Source organism: Hemiscyllium ocellatum, chromosome 43 (assembly GCF_020745735.1).
Source record: "Hemiscyllium ocellatum isolate sHemOce1 chromosome 43, sHemOce1.pat.X.cur, whole genome shotgun sequence".
NCBI classification, from domain to species: Eukaryota; Metazoa; Chordata; class Chondrichthyes; order Orectolobiformes; family Hemiscylliidae; genus Hemiscyllium; species Hemiscyllium ocellatum.
This window is the reverse complement of record NC_083443.1, coordinates 10,438,272-10,457,275: the sequence shown is the minus strand read 5'-3', so window position 1 is coordinate 10,457,275 and position 19,004 is coordinate 10,438,272. Positions and strand designations below refer to the sequence as shown.

General features: G+C 48.5%; 1 protein-coding gene across 2 annotated transcripts in view; it reads left to right on the top strand.

Moving 5' to 3' along the window:
• Nucleotides 1-19,004, top strand: part of LOC132835010 (carbohydrate sulfotransferase 3-like) — a 107,280-nt gene that overhangs the window by 48,806 nt on the left and 39,470 nt on the right. The window contains exon 2 of one of the 2 annotated variants that reach the window (XM_060854239.1): nucleotides 1,536-1,620. The exons of the other annotated variant lie outside the window; for it this stretch is intronic. The gene's annotated coding sequence lies outside the window, so the exon portion shown is untranslated. The remainder of the gene's footprint in view (nucleotides 1-1,535; nucleotides 1,621-19,004) is intronic. 2 annotated transcript variants of the gene reach the window in all.

The following is a 19,004-nucleotide window of genomic DNA, read 5'->3' as shown; positions in this document are numbered from 1 at the left end:
TTTTTCTATAATGCGGGGTTGCACAAGACTGCAGCCATCACGTTATAGAAGAACAAACTGTGCAGCGAATTAACGGCAGAGTGCAGTTCCATACCCTACAAGAGCAATTTGCATCTCTCATTAATACAACACCCTGCCCTGGGTAAAGTCATAGAGAGAAAAGTAATTATGAACAAAGAGTCAAGCAATGCAAACTCAGTTAAAACACACTTTTTTTAAAAAAAGGCATTAACTTTTGGAGCACCCACAACAGAACATGCCTGAGCACCATCAGTGTCTTCATTTACAGAGTGACCAACATTTGATTAGATTAGATTGCCTACAATGTGGAAACAGGCCCTTCGGCCCAACAAGTCCACACCGACCCTCCAAAGAATCACCCACCCAGACCAATTTCCCTCTGACTAAATTTGTTTTATGTGAGTTTCTTTAAAGTAATAGTCTGTGAGTAGCTACATCATTTGGGGTGGCTTAGTGGCTCAGCGGTTAGCGGCGCTGTCTCATGGCATCAGGAACCTGAGTTTCATTCCACCTTCAACTGTCTGGAGTTTGCACATTCTCCCCATGTCTGCGTGGGTTTCCTCTGGATGCTCCGGTTTCCTCCCACGGTCCAAAACTGTGCAGGTCAGGTGAATTGGCTGTGCACAATTGTCCATAGTGTTCAGGGATGTGCAGGTAAGGTACATTAGTCATGGGAAATGAGAGCGACAGGGATGAGATGGGTCTGGGTGGAATACTCTTTGCAGGGTCAGTGTGAACTCGATGGGCTGCATGGCCTGCTTCCACACTGTAGGGATTCTAAAATAAAAATCTAAACATAAGCAGCTTTGGTGCAGTTGCGGGCATGTCTTTGGTAGACTAGTTACTCATGAATTAGTCAATGTGCAATCCAGTATTTAATCTTGTTATTACTTTTGGTGACATCTTTTTCCCTCTATCTTCTGTTTCATTTTAATTCATTCATGAGATGTGAGCCAGCTTTTATGACCCATCCCTAGTTGCCCTTGTGAAGGTTTTGTGGTGCTCCCTTGAACCCTGCAGTCCAGGTGTTGTATAGGACAAGAAGGAGTTCCAGGATTTTAACCCAGCGACGCTGATGTATTTCCGAGGCGGGATGGCGTGTGAGGAACCGGGTAGGTTTGAGGTTTCGTTTTAGTTCTGGATGGTCCCAGGTTGATTGCCAGCTCTATTTTTGGAATCTAGGAATGTCTTTCTGAACCTGATGGTGTTGTATGCTCACATCTATCTTCCCTACAAGCTGGTCCAGTCTCTGCAAACCGGGTCTTTGCAAAGGGTGCTGATCTTTTCGGATTCTGGTCCCAAGTGTTGGACACTTTCCGTACTCTGTGCATGGAGTGCCTTGACCATCTGGGCTTACAGAGCAGGCCAGCGTAAATCATTTAAGAATATGTTGCCACTTTCTCATCTGTGAGTAGGTGCCGAGGTTGAACTTCAATGAACTCTGTTTTCGGAACTTTTCCTTTTCATTAACCCTGCCCGAAGGAAAAAAACAATGAATTTTTGTTTTTCCTCAGGATCTGCTTGTTCAGATTAACCAGCAACGGATTGAGCTAACAATCAAGCAAAGCCAGCTATCAATCCAACCCAGACGCACAGCAGGTTCGTGATTCTCTCTGTTCCTACACTCAGTGATTGATATTGCTCCTATCCAGCTCCCAATGGCCAGCCTAAAGCTGCTGTGAACTCGCAGCTCAGTAGAATCATGGACATTGAATATTGCCAAACTGGTCTCCCAAAAATCGTTCATTTCTTTTGTACACAGACAGAACACATGGTGGTGTTGGAGCTGCATTTCAGTGTGGGATCGTTCCATGTGTGTTAGGACAGCAGCAGAAACCAGTGAGGGGCCCTAACCCCAACCATGACCCTAATCCTAACCCTAACCCTAATCCTAAATCTAACCCTCACACTAACCCCTGGCCCTAACCCAACTTTAACCCTAATCCGAAACCTAACCTTCACACTAACCTGCGCCTAAACCCTAATCCTAATCAATATAGGGGCCCACACAGGCACACAAGCACAGACTGAGACTCACACTGATCACACTGCAAGGCACAGGCTGGTCCAGGAACATGGGCTGGTCCAGGAATGGATATTATTAACAGGGGCTGATACTGCTACAGGGAGTATACACTAGTATGGGATATACATCATTATTATCAGCAGTCCCTCGCAGATAGGAATGACTCTCTCCCACTCTCAGGGTGAACCTGTAGGTGGCTGTATAGACAATGTGACTACCGCAGGCTCTGTTACCCTTGGGACAGAAGGTGGTCATGGGAAGGGGTGGGTGGGGCGCTGGTGTGACAGCGCATTGTTTTCTCCCGGTTTCCACTTTTTCCTGATGGCAAGTCTCAGGGACCTTCCTGGATGCTCCTCCCCTACTTTGGATGGTCTCAGGCCAGTGATTCCCAGGTATCTGTGGGAATGCCATACTTCACCAGTGAGACCTTGAGCACTTTCACTGTCCATCTGGGGCTTGCCTGCCATTTCAGAGCTGGGAGTGGAGCACCCGGTTGGGGAGCACAGGAGCTCCAGGTATGGAGGCCAGGCTGGCAATTGGGTCACATGTTGGGCACAGGGGATGTATACTGAAAGGGTAATAATGATGTCTCCTGCCCATAATGTCATTCCAGTAATCATGGCACAGTACCACACCTGGTGCCAGTTAGCAGAATATTCCCGATCCATCCTGGATTGTCTTGGCATCTCCCCGACACAAAGATTAATTTTGGTCCCAGCAACTGAACAGAAACTTCACAGGAACATTGAAAACATGTTTTGTGTAGTTTCTCCAGGGTCTATTGACTTTGAATGACGACACTGAGGAGACAGGAGCAAGGCTGAGGGGAGGAAAAAGTATTTTCCAAATTCAAACTCGTGTTAGAGGAGATTCTGGATTGAGGCAAAGGAGTCAAAGTGATCTTTGGACGAGAGGTGTGTCTGGGATTGTGGAGCATTTATTGCTGAAATACAGCTGGGCAGCTTTACAAAGCTAGCGAAGGTTGGTAAGCTGTTTTGGCGTACAATTGGCTGAAAATGCTGATGGCTGTGTTAGGTACAGTGTTGTTGCTGTCCTGTGTGTGTATACAAATGGCTCAGTGCCTTCAATACTCCACCAATGTCTTGGTAAGGGAGCGAGGTGGCCAACAGGTTATATAATGGGCAAATAAGTTAGAACACAGATTCCCATTGCTGCATCTCATTTATTGAAAGCAGTACTCACTGTGTGGTTCAAGGCAGTACTGCATCTTCTAAAGAACAGACTCGACTCCCTTATCTAAGATATTCTGACATTAGCGGAAGCTCAGAGAAGGTTCACTTGGCTGATCCCCAGCATGGAAGGGCAGTCCTACAGATGGCATCAAAATTGGAGTGTAGTGGACAGCAAAGAAGGTTACCTCAGATTACAACAGATCTTGACCAGATGGGCCAATGGGCTGAGGAGTGGCAGATGGAGTTTAATTCAGGTAAATGTGAGGTGCTGCATTTTGGGAAAGCAAATCTTAGCAGGATTTATACAATTAATGGTAAGGTCCTGGGGAGGGTTGCTGAACAAAGAGACCATGGAGTGCAGGTTCATAGCTCCTTGAAATTGGAGCTGCAGGTAGATAGGGTAGTGAAGAAGGCGTTTGATATGCTTTCCTTTATTGGTCAGCGTATCGAGTATAGGAGTTGGGAGGTCATGTTGAAGCTGCACAGGACATTGGACAGGCGACTTTTGGAATACTGTGCGCAATTCTCATCTCCCTGCTATAGGAAGGATGTTGTGAAACTTGAAAGGGTTCAGAAAAGATTTACGAGGATGATGCCAGGGTTGGAGGGTTAGAGCTTTAGGGAGAGGCTGAACAGGCTGGGGCTGTTTTCCCTGGAACACCGGAGGCTGAGGGGTGACTTTAGAGAAGTTTATAAAATCATGAGGGGCATGGATAGACAAGTCCTTTCCCCAGGTGGGGGAGTCCAGAATTAGAGGGAAGATGATTAGATATGCAATGAGCTGCCAGAGGAAGTGGTGGTGGATAGTACAATTACACCATTTAAGTGGTGGATGGGTAGGTGAATAGGAAGGGTTTAGGGGGATATGGACAAAATGCTGGCAAATAGGACTAGATTGGATTGGGATATCTGGTCGGCATAGACGAGTTGGACCGAAGTGTCTGTTTCCGTGCTGTACATCTCTTAAGAATTTGAGTAGATTGGGTCTGTACCCCCTTCGGAATATAGAGGAATGAGAGGCCACCTTATTGAAACATAGGAGATTCTTGGGGGACTTGACAATTACAATATTTAAAAGATATTCGGACAGGTACATGGATAGGAAAGGTTGAGAGGGATATGGGCCAAATGCAGGTAAATGGTACTAGTTCAGTTTAAGGAACCGGGTGGCATGGATGAGTTGGGCCAAAGGGCCTGTTTCTGTGCTGTATGGCCCCACAACTGTGACAGTGGATGTGGTGGAGGTGTCTCGCTTGTAGGAGAGTCTAGGACCAGAATCTCAGAATAACAGGTGGCACTTTTAAGCCAGAGGTGAGATGGAATGACTTCCCTCAGAGGGGAGTGAATCTATGGGATTCCTTACTGCAGAGGGCTTACTGTCGCTGACTGAGACAGGATTTTTAACCAGAAATGGAATCAAAGGATTATGGAGAAAGGCAGGAAAATGGAGTTGAGGATGATCAGACCAGCCACGCTCTCATTGATTGGTGGAGTGGACTGTCTGTCTGGCTGGTGCTCCATTGTCACATTCCCCCCCACAAACCGTGCTGGGAATCAGTTGACAGACCCCAAACTATCAATTCAAAAGCCACGGTACTAGAGGAGGGCACACTTGTGGGGATTCCTTGGATCAGTCGGAGATTGTTGTGAAAATGGCCTAAACGGTCAAGTGTGACCTTTAGTGCCAAACCCTTCAGGATAGTTGCTTTCGATACGGCAATGGACTGAACGAGGCTTGTCTCCTATGAGGACATTACGTGGTCATGTTCTTTCATGATGTAAAATTGGCTGTTGGGTATTTCTCTCTTCACCAGCCTCTGGCCCATCCTGTCCTGAAGGCTCTGACTCTGACTAGATTCCATCCCAACACTGCCCCCAAATGATGGGTCTTTAACCCAGGAGCCTGAGCGATTAAGTATTGTTGAGATGTTGAGCTTTCGGGAACATGGCAAACAACGTGAATCCAGGTCTCTCCTGAATTTCCACACAAACTATCCTGGGAGGCAGCTCCGGGCACTGCTCATCAGAGATGGGGGCAAGTGCAGTACATTGTTTTTCTACAAGTGTTTCAGGTCACCCCGGGCAGTGAAGGTAAATTTGAAAGGTAACGGCCCCCCTGAGTGGGTGGCACAGTGGTTAGCACTGCTGCTTCACAGCGCCAGGGACCCAGGTTCAATTCCCGCCTCAGGCGACTGACTGTGTGGAGTTTGCACATTCTCCATGTGTCTGCGTGGATTTCCTCCGGGTGCTCCGGTTTCCTCCCACAGTCCAAAATTGTGCAGGTTAGGTGAATTGGCCATGCTAAATTGCCCGTAGTGTTTGGTGTAGGGGTATGGGTGGGTGGCAGGTCAGTGTGGATTTATTTGGGCCGAAGGACCTGTTTCCACACTGTGAGTAATCTAATCCCCTTCAGGTTCTGTGTCTCATTGGCAAGAAGCTTTGATCACGTCCCTTTTTGTGGGTGTAAAAGAGTTTAAGATCCAGTTGTTAAACTAAAGCACATGCCATGGTAATGACTCCTTTTATGGTACAGCCCGCACCAGGACAGAATGGGAAACGATTCTTACCACTGTCAGAGTGCCTTTAACTCCAAGTGGGCATGACTGAGGGCGCAATGTAACTGGAACTTAGGAACAGCTGGAAGCCATTATTTTCAATGGAAAGTGACTGCAAAAAGGGCTTTGTGTCAATTCCCCTTTCCTTAACTGAAAGTTTCATTCAGAACATTCTAAAATGTGGCACAACTATGAAGTACAAAAGGCTAAAACTATGTCGTGAGGGTCACCAACCCTTCCTACCATCTAAGGCAGCAGCTACATGGGTCCTACAAGTGCTCCTCCAAACCACTCACCGTCCCGACTGGGAAATATCTCGCTGTTCCTTCACTGTCACTGGGTCAAAGCTCTGTAGCTCCTTCCGTCTAGAATGACTGTCCCTACAGCAGATGGACTTGCAGCTGTCTGGGAATCCAGCTCAATACCAGCTTCTCAAGGGCAGTCTGAGATGGGCAGGAACTGCTTGTCCAGCTGATGGCAGGTTGTCTCCTGTGAAGGACTGAATGGAAATGAAAAGGGGCAATCACAAATCAGGAGCCATTTTACAGACCAACTGGTCTTATCCAACAGCAAACAAGACAGGCAGAGTGTAGACCGTAGTGTAAACGTCCAAAAGTGGTAACCCAGTCTCTGAGTGATGGACGGTAACCCTCATCACTTGAATGCTCTCCCCTATTAAGAGTAAAGCTTTGTGCTTTTGAGGGAATTCTGGGTCCCTGAAGTGAATGGATCGGCTTCTCTTTCACCTTGACAGTTGCCTTTTGATGTGCAAACGAAGGAAAGGTGAAGTGAGGGAAACCTTTTTCACACAGTGGGTAATGCACTACCTGGAAAAATGGGGGCAGGTTCAATTGAGTCACTGATGAGAGCATTAGATGATTATTTGGATAGAAGTGGGAGGCAGTGATGTAGGGAAAAGGCAGGAGAGTGGCACCGTGAATAGAACCAGGGGAGGCACAACAGGCCGAATGGCCTCTTGCAGCACTTAACAGTTCTGTGATTCTAGTGCTCTAGAAAGAGCTGTTATTTTGCCAGGGAGAATCAGTATGGCTCATCTCTTTGAGAGCAGTACTTCAAATACACGTATTATGGAGAAAGAAAGGTACTTTGATGGGTTTACGAAGGCAAGTGAAACCATGAGTTTGTAATTGTGTCTGTAATTGTGTCTGATCGTGTACTGGATTTTCATGATCCAATATGGAGGACCAAATGGAGTTGGCTTGGCGAGGAGTGGGATGGCCAGAAGGTCTCACCTCTATTCTTAATCTTGGTGACTAACACAGGGGTAGAGGAGGGAGCAGGCACTGAAAGCTCTCAATGCTATGATGGATGAAACATGGCTATGTTTTGCGCTCAGTGATTATTGAACCCAGGGAAGGCTTTTTAATTTGCATGGAGGCCATTGGATTTGGGCAGCGGTCAGATTTTGGATCAGCTGCAGGGGAGCCTGAAATGTGGACTGAACGCTGGAAAGGTTTCCAAGTGAAATGGTGTCACCCATTTACCGTTCATCCTGAAATGTCATAGCATGAGTTGTATCAATGTCCATGAAGATGAACCACGATGGTGCTGTGATTGGACGGTGTAAGTACACCCGAAAGAGCGTGCTTGCCAGATTGTTACACGTGAAACACGTTACAAGTGAAAGGTGAACGTTGTAAATGTGGATCAGCCTTTAGACGAGGTTAAAAAAGTCCGCCCAATACTCTTTCAAGTTCTACTATGGTTAGCATTTTGTTTTTGGCTATTCCTTGAGAAGATGGTGATGAGCAGCCTTCCTGAGCTGCTGCAGTCTGTGTGCAGTGATTTTGATATCCAGCAGCGGTGAAGGAACGGTGATACATTTTCAAGTCAGAATGCTGTAATGACAAGGTTCGGAGCTTCCATATGGTGGCATCCTTACTTAGCTGTTGTGTTTGCCCTTCTACATGGTAGATAGAGGTCATGAGTTTAAAGTTGCTGTTGATGGAGCCTTAGTGAATTGCTACGTCATGTCTTGTAGATAATACATATTGATGGCAATAACCAAGTAGACTGCTTTATTCTGGATGGTGTTGAGTTTTCTTGCGTGTTGTTGGACCTGCACCAATCAAAGCAAATGGGGAGTGTTCCATCACAAGTCTGATATGTGCCTTGTGGATCGTGGACAGGCTTTGGGGAGTCAGGAGTTGAGTTATTCACCTCAGAATTCCTAGTCTTTGACCTTCTCTTACAGTCACGATATATGCATGGCTGGTCCAGTTTTGTTTCTGGTCAATTATGAGACATCCAGGATCTTGATAGTGAGGAATTCAGTGACGGTAATGCCACTGAATGTGAAGGAGAGATGGTTACATTTCTGTCTTATTGGAGAACTTGTATAATGGAAATGTTAAATGATAGAGGACATATCAGAGTATAGAAAGGATAACAAATATTGTTAAAGTTCCATCAATTCCTGTTGCTGTGATGCAAGCAGGAAAATGGAGTTGAGGCTGAGATGGGAGCAGCCATGGTTGTATTGCATGGTGGAACACGCTCGAGAGGCTGAATGGCCTACTACTGTTCCTGGTTTTTATGCTCTCTAATGTATTCGGTCTTGGCATCTAATCAGATAGCAATTGACCTTATTTAATGGGATGTGGGCATCACTGGCAAATCCATGATTTGTTGCCCATTCCTAACTACCCTTGAACTAAGTGGGATCATTTCAGAGAACAGCTAAGAGTCAACCATATCACTGTGGGTCTGGAATCATGTAAGCCAGACCAGGTAAGGAGACGGATTTGCTTCTGTAAAGGACACGAGTGAACCAGGTAGGCTTTTGCAACAATGGACACGATTACTGAGACAAAATTTTATTCCAGATTTGTCAATGAAATTGAAATTTCATTTTTTGCCATGTTGGATTTGAACCTGTGTCCCAGGTTATTAGTTTGGCCTTCAGGATTCCTTGTCCAGTGACAATGCTACTGTGCCTTCCCTCCTTATAACAGACCCTTAGCTACGGTTCAATTGCCTCATCATTTTCAAAGTAGTTGACTCTGTTTACACAATGTTTGAAGACTCTGCTTTGGTTACTGTTGTAGTGTTGTGGGCTGTTCAATGGCTTCCAAATGCTAGAAAAAGGCTTGTGACCCTTTGTTCATAAAGTGGATAATGGCAGAACGAGGTGGGCTGGGGGTTTGAGGATAGATAAGCTGCCAGTCATGTCAAAAACACAGGACCAGAATTGTCTGGCATAGAGTTGGGCTTTTTAACCAGTTTGCACTAGATGTGGCCCACCTCTATTCCAACTTGAGCCATTTTTAGTGGTAGGCCCATCCCCCAGGTCAATGGAGGCTTGGACACCCAATTCAATTATGGGTAATAAACACTGGCAGAGATCAATTAGGCCAAAGGCCTATTTCTGTGCTGCAAGTTTGATGAACTTGTACAGGTCTGGTACCTGGAGCTCAGAGTCGAGGGTCCACAGGATGCAGGGAGCAGCTGTTACTTAAAGGAATGCACTGGTTCATTACTGTTTTCCCTGGAGTGTCGGAGGCTAAGGGGCGACCTTATCGAGGTTTATAAAATCGAGAAGGGTATGGATGGGGTGAATGACGGGTGTCTTTTTGTGGGGGGGGCGGGGGATGGTTTCAAGACTAAGGGGCATATCTTTAAGATGAGAGGAGAAAGATTTTTAAAAAAGACATGAGGGGCAACTTTATGCAGAGAGAGGTTCGTGTGTGGAATGAACTTCCAGAGGAAGTTGTGGATGCAGTTACAAATGTTTAAAAAACACTTAGATAAGCGTATGTATACATTTGGAGGGATGTTGGTCAAATGCAGGCAGGTGGGACTAGTTTAGTTTGGGGATTATGGTTGGCATGGACTGGTTGGAGCGAAGGATCTGTTTCTGTGCTGTATGACTCTGGTGTTATGTCTTTGTGTGCCAGAGGAGTTCAAGGACAGAAGGAACTGCTCTGCTCCACTTGTCTCTTTGAAGATCCCTGAGAGGTTCTCAAATGAAGAGGGCTGACTTTGACACTATCCTGGCAGCCTCCTACGCTCAGAAATGTCAGGGCTGCTCAGCAGGAAGTTGATTGATGACTGTACCTGTGATCCAGATGGCCTGGAAATGGCTATAGAATAATGTCATCAGGGCATCAGCCAGCCTTGCGCATCCTGCTTGGAAAATCATAGAAGCCCTACAGTGTGGGAGCAGGCCATTCGGCCCATCAACTTCACACCTACCCTCCAAAGTGCATTTCACCCAGATCCACCCTATCACGGTGGCTCAGTGGTTAGCACTGCTGCCTCACAAAGCCAGAGACCCGGGTTCAGTTCCAGCCTCAGGCAAATGTCTGTGGGGACTTTCCACATTCTCCACGTGTCTGTGTGGGTTTCTTCCAGGTGCTCTGGTTTCCTCCCACAGTCCATAAAAAACGTGCAGGTTCAGTGAATTGGCCATGCTAAATTGCCTGTAGTGTTAGGTGAAGGGGTAAATGTAGGGGAATGGGTCTGGCTGGGTTGCTCTTCGGAGGGTCAGTGTGGACTTGTTGGGCTGAAGAGCCTGTTTCCACACTGTAAGTAATCTAATCTAATCTATGTAACCCTGCATTCCCCGTGGCTAACCCATCTAGTCTGCACATCCCCAGAAACCATGGGCAATTTAGCATGGCCAATTCACCCTGACCTGCACATGTTTGGACTGTGGGAGAAAACTGGAGCACCCGGAGGAATCCCACACAGACACAGGGAGAATGTGCAAACTCCACACAAACCCAAGGCTGGAATCAAACCCAGGACCTTGACACTGTGAGGCAGTGATGCTAGCCACTGAGCCACTGTGCCACCCAAGAGAGGGCACAGGACTGGCTGTTAACAGTTTCATCATCTTGTTCCATCTTGACTGAGGCCATACGCTTAAACCTCAAAAAGCAACTCTTCCCGAATGTTACAGCTGACATCTGTGAAAGGGTCATGGCAGTTAGGTCACAGTATTGTGAAAGGGTGATACCTCCAATTGATTCGGACTTGGATTGGATGAAGTCCCGTGCGGAGACCCCACTTCCTCCTTCCTTCCCAAGGAACAGGAGATTCGATGATTTGGGCATAAGCCCTTCTTCAGGAAGGATTTATGCCTGAAACGTTGAATCTCCTGCTCCTTGGATGCTGCCTGACCTGCTGCGCTTTTCCAGCAACACATTTTCAGCTCTGATCTCCAGCATCTGCAGACCTCACTTTCTCCCTTAAGATTGTGGCCTGACTCCTTACGTTTATTTCAAACAGAGATTTTAGACATATGTTGCATAACCCTCATTAAGATCATTAACTTAATTTTCAAATTGGGAACCCAATGCCCAGATACTTTCTGGATTCCAGCCCTGAGATTGATCATGTGACCCTATCTTGAAATGTCAACACTCAAATTGAGGCTGGGCTAAGCTCAAGATACACTTTATGGTACTGGATACAACCAGGAGTCATTGTGCATGAATCACAAAGGGTTGGTTTGCAGGTTCAGCAGGTAATTAAGAAGGCAAGCAGAATATTGTCCTTCATTACTAGAGAGATGGAGGGAGGTTATGCTGCAGCTATACAGGGTACTGGTGAGACCACACCTGGAGTACAGTGGACAGTTTTGGTTTCCATACTTGAGAAAGGATGTACTGGCGCTGGAGGGGATGCAGAGGATGCATGGCTTATGGGCTTATGAGGAGAGATTGAATAGACTCATTAAAATTTAGAGGAATGAAGGGGGATATTACAGAAACATATAAAATGGGGAAGGGAATAGGCAAGATCGGAGTAGGGAGGTTGTTTCTAATGGTGGGTGAAATTAGAACGAGAGGGCCTCAAAATAAAGTGGGGGGGGGCAGATTTAGGACTGAGTTGAGGAGAAACTTCTCCATCCAAAGGGTTGCGAATCTGTGGAATTCCCTGTCCCGTGAAGCAGCTGAGGCTATCTCGTTGAATGTTTTTAAGGCAAAGATAGATAGATTTTTGAACAATTAAGGGTTATGGTGAGCGGGCGGGTAAGTGGAGCGGATTCCATGTAAAGATCAGCCGTGATCTTATTGAATGATGGAACAGGCTCGATGGGCCAGATGGCTCACTCCCTGCTCCTACTGTCTTATGAGACAGTAGGTGCTGACAGACGGCGGCCATAATGGAGCCTGTCAATGTGTTGCCACGGTGAATGGGCTCCATTTCAGAGAGCCATTGGCCTCTCTGAGTGTGAAAGTGTCAAATGGAGGAAGAAATGACACAATTTGGTGTAAAATCTCGTAGCTTCGAAATCTTCCAACATCAAGAAGAGAAACATTATAACTTCTGCCTGCTTTGAAGCTGACAACCCTTGCAATAATGTGAACCAGATTGTTGGTGGATGCTGGTTTCTGATTGATTTTGACCTTCTCACTCTCATCAGCCTATTAACAGGCTCAGTAGTTCCAAAGGCAAGTCATTGGAACATCTCAAACCAGAGTACAGGTCGCAGATATTATACAAAATCCTGGTTAGACGCACTGTGACCAGGAAGTATACTTTGGCCTTGGAGGCGGTACTTCTCAGGTTAACATGGCTGATACATGAACTTCCGGGTTAAGATATGAGGAGAGATTAGACAAATTAGGTCTTTATTCTCTTGAATTTAGAAGGTAAAGGGAGATCTGATCCAAGTTTTCAAGACATTAGCAGGAAAAAAATAAGGTAAAGGTAAACTATTTCCACTGGTTTGGGGATTCTAGAAAGAGGTCTGAGAATGGCCAAACTGTTCAGGAGAGAATTTAGGAAGCACTTCTACACACAAAGGGTTATAAATGTTTGGAACGCTGTTTATCAAACAGCAGTGGATGCTGGATCAGTTGTCCATTTTAAATCTAAGACAGAGAAGTTTATGTTAATGAAAGATATTTGGGGCTAGAAGACAATGACAGGTATTGGTCACAGATCAGCCACGATCCCATTGAATGGTGGAACAGGCTCGCGGGGCTGAATGGCCTACGTATGTTCCTCTGCAGCTTGTGTTTCTCTCTCTGCATACCTGCTGAGTTTCTCCAACTCTTTCCGATTTTGTTTCAGCTCTCCAGCATTCTCAGGGGTTTTGGCTTTCAGTTTCGGAAGCTGCTCATTGTGAGTGGGCGGAATCAGGGCCTGCCCACCTCACCTTCCTCTCCCTTTGAAAAAAATCATCTTTTGGATCCCTTGCTCACCCCAGCATAAGGGAAAATGGCCTACCTCTCAGCTGTCTCCTTTCCAGACTGAAAATACTCAGGAATCTTGAACTGTTCATCATAAGTCAGACCCTTGATATCAGCAGGAAGCCCCGTGGTTCTTCTGTGCTCCACGTCCATTTACATGCATGTTTCCCTTCTACCTCACTGAGCTAAACCACACAGTGGTCAAGGTACAAGCTGACCAGAACTGGGACCAGGCCACGCAAGTTGCAATGAAAATGGAATTCTTTCCATTTGCTTGTTACCACAAGGGTCCGTGGGTTAGGTAAGGAGGAATGACAGACAGAAGCTTGTTTTTTTTTTAAAATATCAGCATTGGCGTGCTTTTGGCTGCGAGGAGATTAACAAGCAACCAATCTGTGTCTCAGATTGCATCGAGCAGGGCTCAGTCACACAGAAACCTTTTATGCAGCCATTCGCAATGAATGCTTGCTCCATTCCTCTGGAGAACTGCTGCCCAAGAGTCAGCAACACTCACCGCTGACATATATCCGCAAAAAAACACCCGAGAGCGCTCGCAGAGTTCACCTATTTCTCTGATCAACTTGGTCACAGATGTTATTAGACACCTCTGAAGCGGGTGGGCCTCCTGGTCCAGGGTAGGGACATTGCCACGGTCACAAGATTTGTTTCATTTATCGACGTGCGTATTTTGTAAAAAAAATACAGTGAAAGCTGTTGCGTAGCATCGCCACTTTCCGGCGCCAAGTTAAAAAGGCAGAAAAATAAACCAGAGCAGAATATGAAGACGAGAAAATAAAGAAATAGTGTTCAACTTTGCAGCCCTCCTTGGTAAGTGTTCTGCCACGGGCCATTGCAAAGTTAATTTGGGACAAATAACTGACTTCTCAAAATGGTCAATCATTGGTTTTAGTCCACACCCCTTCGATTGTCAGTTGCCAGCTGATTAGCTTCCATCCCGTAGGGACCACTTTGCAAACAACAGCAATGTCTTTGCAGCTTCACCAAACTCGACCGGGTCATCCTCTCCATCTTACTCATTGATCAAAATGGCAGCAGCAACTGAAAGGATTCAGAGTCATAAAGTCATAGAGTTGTACAGCACGGAAACAGACCCTTCAGTCCAACTTGTCCATGCCGACAAGATATCCCAACCCAATCTAGGCCCACCTGCCAGCACCTAGCCCTTATCCCTCCAAACTCTTCCTATTCATATACCCATCCAAATGCCTCTTAAATGTTGCAATTGTATCAGCCTCCACCACTTCATCTGGCAGCTCATTCCATACATGTACCACCCTCTGCGTGAAAAAGTTGTCCCTTAGGTCTCTTATATGTTTTTCCCATCTCACCCTAAAACTATGCCCTTTACTTCTGGGCTCCCCCAACGCAGGGAAGAGACTTTGTCTATTTATCCTATCCATGCCTGTCATGATTTTATAAACATCTATAAGGTAACCCCTCAGCCTCCGACGCTCCAGGGAAAACAGCCACAGCCTATTCAACCACTTCCTTAAGCTCAAATCCTCCAACCCTGGCAACATCCTTGTAAATCTTTTCTGAACCCTTTCAAGTTTCACAACCTCTTTCCAATAGGAAGGAGACCAGAATTGCATGTAATATTCCAACAGTGGCCTAACCAATGTCCTGTACAGCTGCAACATGACCTTCCAACTCCTGTACTCAATACTTTGACCAATAAAGGAAAGCATACCAAACGCCTTCTTCACTATCCTATCTACTGCGACTCCACTTTCAAGGAGTTATGAACCTGCACTCCAAGGTCTCTTTGTTCAACAACACTCCTTAGAACCTTACCATTAAGTGTATACGTCCTGTTAAGATTTGCTTTCCCAAAATGCAGCACCTCGCATTTTTCTGAATTAAACCCCATCTGCTACTTCTCAGCCCATTGGTCCATCTGATCAACATCCTGTTATAATCTGAGGTAATCGTCTTTGCTGTCCACTACACCTCCAATTCTGGTGTCATCTGCAAATTTGCTAACTATACCTCTTATGCTCACATCCAAATCATTATATAAATGATGGTAAGTAGTGGACCAGCACCAATCCTTGTGACAGTCCACTGGTCACAGGCCTCAGGTCTGAAAAAGAAGTCTCCTCCACCACCCTCTGTCTTCTACCTTTGAGCCAGTTCTGTATCCAAATGGCTAGTTCTCCCTGTATTCTATGAGATCTAACCTTGCTAATCAGTCTCCCATGGGGAACCTTGTTGAACGCCTTACTGAAGTCCATGTAGATCACGTCTACTGCTTTGCCCTCATCAATCCTCTTTGTTACTTTTTCAAAAATCTCAATCAAGTTTGTGAGACATGATTTCCCATGCACAAAACCATGTTGACTATCTCTAATCAGCCTTGCCTTTCCAAGTACATGTACATCCTGTCCCTCAGGATTCCCTCCAACAACTTGCCCACCTTCGATATCAGGCTCACTGGTCTATGGTTGGCTTGTCCTTACCACTTTTCTTAAACAGTGGCACCACGTTAGCCAACCTCCAGTCTTCTGGCACCTCACCTGTGACTATCGATGATACAAATATCTCAGTAAGACACCCAGCACACATTTCCCTAGCTTCAAACGGTATTCTAGGGTACACCTGATCAGGTCTTGGGGATTTATCCACTTTGATGTGTTTCAAGACATCCAGCACTTTCTCCTCTGTAATATGGTCATTTTTCCAGATGTCACCATCTATTTCCCTACAGTCTATATCTTCCATATCCTTTTCCACAGTAAACACTGACACAAAATGCTCGATTAGTGTCTCCCCCATCTCCTGCAGCTCCACACAAAGGCCGCCTTGCTGATCTTTGAGGGCCATATTCTCTCCCTAGTTACCCTTTTGTCCTTAATGTATTTGTAAAAACCATTTGGATTCTCCTTAACCCTATTTGCCAAAGCTATCTCATGTCCCCGTTTTGCCCTCCTGATTTCCCTCTTAAGTATACTCCTACTGTCTTTATACTCTTTTAAGGTTTCACTCGATCTATCCTGTCTATACCTGACATATGCTTCCTTCTTTTCTTAACCAAACCCTCAATTTCTTTAGTCATCCAGCATTCCCTATACCTATCAGCCTTGCCTTTCACCCTGTCAGGAATATACTTTCTCTGGATTCTCGTTATCTCATTTCTGAAGGATTCTCACTTTCCAGCCGTCCATTTACCTGTGAACATCTGCACCCAATCAGCTTTTGAAAGTTCTTTGAGTAAAAAATGAGGGGGACTTGGTCAAGTCCTTGGACCTGGTGGACGTCTGGCGGAATCGCCATCCTGACTCCATCGCCTTCACCTTCGTGAGGCCTGGGGTCGGAGCGTCCAGAATCGACCGCCTGTACGTTTCGCGGGCGTACGCCTCCTGCTTTCCGAAGGCCTCCACGCGGCAGGTGTCGTGCACGGACCATCACCTGGTGTGGGCGGAACTCCTTCCGTTCGGCGCCAGGTTGGGCTCCGCGTACTGGCACTTTAACAACCTGCTGCTGGAGGACGAGCGGTTCCGGGACTCGTTTCGTCGTTTCTGGGCCGGCTGGAGAAGGAAGCGGGGAAGCTTCCCCTCCCTGAGGCTATGGTGGGACGTGGGCAAGGCTCACGTCCGCGTCTTCTGTCAGGAGTATGCGAGGGGGTCGACGAAGAGGCGGAAATCCAGGATCGGGGAGTTGGAGAGGGAGATGCTCGACCTGGAGTCACGCCTCGGTCAGCCCGACGCGGACCCGGCCCTGCGCGGGGTGTACGAAGAGAAGAAGGCCGCGCTCCGGGACCTGCAGCTCGTCGGGGCTCGGGGCGCGTACGTGAGGTCGCGGCTCCAGCTCCTCCAGGACCTGGACCGCGGCTCCCCCTTCTTCTACTCGCTGGAAAAAAGGCGTGGCACCCGTCAGCAGCTCCTTGTGCTGCTGGCCGACGACGGGTCCCTCGTCTCGGATCCGGAGGGTATCAGGGCCCACGTCCGATCCTATTACACGGCCCTGTTCTCTCCGGATCCGTCCAGCGAGGACGCTCGCAGAGTTCTGTGGGAGGACCTGCCGCAGCTCAGCCTGGAGGACGCCGGAAGGCTCGACGCTCCTGTCACCTTAGAGGAGCTGACCGGCGCCCTCGACCGGCTCTCGAGGGGCAAATCCCCGGGGCTGGACGGGCTGACTGTGGAGTTCTTCAGGGCGTTCTGGGACGTCCTGGGGAGCGACTACGCACAGGTCCTGGGGGAGTGTCTAAATGCCGGAGAGCTGCCCCTTTCTTGGTGCAGGGCGGTCATCGTCCTGCTGCCAAAGAAGGGGGACCTTCGTTCTTTGAAGAACTGGCGTCCGGTCTCCCTCCTCAGCACGGACTACAAAATCTTCGCCAGGGTGTTGTCTTCTCGCCTGGCTTCCGTGCTGGCCCACATGATTCACCCGGACCAGTCCTACACGGTCCCGGGCCGGAGGATACAAGACAACGTCCATCTGGTCCGGGACCTGATCCATTTCTGTCGACGGGCTGGTCTGCCGAGCGCCTTCCTGTCTCTCGACCAGGAGAAGGCGTTCGACAGGGTCGATCACGAGTACCTGCTCGGGACTCTGCGGGCGTTCGGGTTCGGGACGCAGTTCGTCGCCCGGATCCGACTTTTGTACGCCGCCGCAGAGTGTCTGGTTAAAGTTAACGGGTCCCTGACGGCGCCCCTTCGCTTCGGGAGAGGAGTGCGTCAAGGCTGCCCCCTGTCCGGCCAACTGTATTCCCTGTGCGTGGAGCCTTTCCTGCGCCTCTTGCGGAGGAGGTTGTCGGGGCTGGTTCTGCGCGGCGCGGGCGCGGGGGTGGTCCTCTCGGCCTACGCCGACGACGTGCTCCTCACTTTCACCGACCCGGCTGACCTGGGGAGGATGCGCGAGTGCCAGGCCGTGTACTCGGCGGCGTCTTCCGCCAGGATCAACTGGGCCAAATGTTCCGGGCTACTGGTGGGTCCGTGGCGGGTGGATTCCCTGCCGGAGGAGTTCCGGGGGTTCAGATGGAGTACCACCCATCTCCTCTACCTGGGGGTCTACCTCAGCCCGACCGAGGAATCCTGGCCGGCCAACTGGCAGGAGCTGGAGGCCAAAGTCTCGGCTCGCCTAGGCCGCTGGACAGGACTGCTCCGAGTGCTATCTTACAGGAGCCGAGTGCTGGTCATAAACCAGCTGGTGGCCGCCATGCTGTGGTACCGGCTGGTCACTTTGGTCCCTCCTCCTGGCTTTGTCGCTGACATCCAGAGAACGTTGGTCGACTTCTTCTGGGACAAAAAGATGCACTGGGTCGCTGCGCAGGTTCTGAGTCTCCCCATTGAGGAGGGCGGTCAGTCGCTGGTGTGCGTCCGCACCCAGGTCACGACCTTCCGCCTTCAGACCTTGCAGCGATACCTTTACGTCGAGCCTCCTCCTAGGTGGTGCGCCCTGGCGACGTATTTTTTCCGCCAGGTGCGTAACCTCAACTACGACACGCAGCTCCTGTTCGTTGACCGTGACGGTTTGGAGGTCGCCCTCAAGGTGCTGCCTGTCTTTTACCAGGACCTGATCACTGTCTGGAACATGGTCGAATCGCGTCGCGCCTACCCTCCGGCAGGAGTAGCGGCTGTCGTCAGGGAGCCGTTGCTCAGGAATCCGCACCTCCGTGCTCGCGGGTTCGAGTGGCTGTCGGAGGGGAGGGCCGTGGCGGCGAGGGTGACCAGGGTCGGGGACGTGCTGGGTGCCGGGGGGCTGGGCTGGACGTTGCCGCAAGACATAGCGAGCAGGGCAGCGGTAGACGTCCGGTACGTGGCCACCGGCATCCGACGCCTTAAAACGGCGGTGCTCGGACCCGACGTAGTGCACCAGTTGGAGGACGCTCAGGTGTGCGGTGGGATCCCGTCCGCGCTCACCCCTGCCCGGACGGAATTTCACATCGGCCCCAAGGTCCCGTACTTCCCGCGGGAGCCTGTGCCCCACAACCTGAGCCGCCTCCGTAATTTTAGTTTTGTCCCGTTCAAGGACGTTAAAAGGCGGGTCCTGTACAGACTGCTGCTGCACACCGTCCACCTCTTCT